This window comes from Octopus bimaculoides, chromosome 29, assembly GCF_046866305.1.
Source record: "Octopus bimaculoides isolate indiv1 chromosome 29, ASM4686630v1, whole genome shotgun sequence".
NCBI lineage: Eukaryota > Metazoa > Mollusca > Cephalopoda > Octopoda > Octopodidae > Octopus > Octopus bimaculoides.
The window spans coordinates 19,534,407-19,536,906 of record NC_142956.1 but is presented as its reverse complement, the minus strand read 5'-3'; positions in this window follow the sequence as shown (position 1 = coordinate 19,536,906).

The following is a 2,500-nucleotide window of genomic DNA, read 5'->3' as shown; positions in this document are numbered from 1 at the left end:
ATTTGTATATATAAACATATATATAAATATATATATTTGAATATATATATATATATATATATATATATATATATATATATATATATATATATATAGATATACATATATATATATATATATATACATGTATGTATATATGTGTGCCTATATATTTATTGTATATATTAATGTTTTATATATATATGTGTGTGTACATATGTATATATATATATATATATATATATATATATATATATATATATATATATATATATATATATATATATATATATATATATAAAGTATATATACGTAAGTATATATATAATATATGCATATGTATTTTTTTACTTGTTTCAGTTATTTGACTGCGGCCATGCTGGAGAACCGCCTTCAGTCGAATCAAGTGAACCCCAGGACTTATTCTTTGTAAGCCTAGTACTTATTCTATCGGTATTTTTTGCCGAACCACTAAGTTACGGTGACCTAAACACACCAACATCGGTTGTCAGGCGTTGTTGGGAGCGGGGGACAAACACAGATACACAACATATACACACACACATAACGACGGGCTTCTTTCAGTTTCCGTCTACCAAATCCACTCACAAGGCTTTGGTCGACCCGAGGCTATACTAGAAGACACTTCCACAAGGTGCCACGCAGTGGGACTGAACCTGGAACCGTGTGGTTGGAAAGCAAGCTTCTTTATTTCATAAAAATTCGCCATACGGCGTTACATAGAGGGGACAAACAAAAACAAACAATCATAAAAAGCTACGGGCTGGACATGGACATTCATGAATGAAGATGAATACTCAAGAAAGAATGAAAGCTTCTTACCACAGAGTCACCCCTGTGCCCCTGTATGTACAAATATTTATTGTATACTAGCAGAAATACCCGGCTTTGCTCGGGTTAAAGAGAATAATGAAATCTAAAAACGCCGTCTAGACTACGCAACACTCAACTGTTAGTAGCTACGATACCATATTTCTACATTAATAACTCTCCAATCCATGCCAGCATGGAACATAAACATTAAGTGGAATGCCAGTCTCTCATCTAGGAGGGCCTTGAAATCAATGTTACCAACTGGGGACTATGTGTGTCGTAGTGATAATAAAAAGACCCAAAGGAGGTCTGCAACGAAATAATTTTACTCAACACTTTGCAAGTGAATCAGTGGAGGCAAAGATGCGTCTCATTTACTTGACAATTTATGCACCACATTGCAGAAATCCCAATGTAAGTATATCTGAAAGGGTAGTCTTACACTGTTGTACCGTTGAATTACAAATAATGCTCATCTGTTATGTTCGGGTTAAAACTTCATCAACATCAAAAATATATGAATTTTCATGGGAGTTATGGCCGTTATACATAGAATATAATTTCCAAATTTCATAAAGATCCGTTCAGTACTTTTGACGTAGTTTTGGATAAGAAAACAAATGACTAATGTGTGTGTTTGTGTACATGTGTTTGTGTGTGATGGGTGTATATATGTATAGATATCTGTATGCATGTATATATATGTATATATATGTGTACATATTACATGTACATCTATATATATATATATACATCTACACATGTGTATACATATACATGTATGCATATAGATCTATATCTATATATATATATCTATGCATATACGTGCACATATACATCTCTTTCTCTCTCTTTCTCTCTTTCTCTCTTTCTCTCTTTCTCTCTCTCTGAAAGTATCTGTCATTACAGTATCGAAATGTGATTGTTTCAGTTAATGGAATAACGTGTACATATACATCTATATGTATACATATACATCTCTCTTTCTCTCTTATTACATGTACATCTATATATATATATATATATATATATATATATATATATATACATCTACACATGTGTATACATATACATGTATGCATATAGATCTATATCTATATCTATATCTATATCTATATCTATCTATATATATATATATATATATATATATATATATATATATATATGCATATACGTGTACATATACATGTATATGTATACATATACATCTCTTTCTCTCTCTTTCTCTCTCTTTCTCTCTCTCTCTGAAAGTATCTGTCATTACAGTATCGAAATGTGATTGTTTCAGTTAGTAGAATAGTTTCATTTTTAAAGTGAAAGTATTTGACATGAGTGTTTTTGTTTCACTTTTGACACGTAATACTTAAATAGTGGAGGAGATATTATGTTGCTGTGGGCTCGAACTCTGCAAGAAGTTAAAATTCTTTTTGACTAAAACACAACTGGAACCCTAAGTAAGGCATCTGTAAAATTTGAATGAAATTGGTTGCATAGTTCTCGAGTTTTAGGGATTCACACAGACAGACAGACACACATTCTCATTTTTATACATATAGATGACAGTATATATTGTATATATGTATATGTGCATATATATATATATATATATATATATATATATATATATATATATATATATATATATATATATTATATATATTTGTGGTTGGCGTTAGGAAGGGCATCC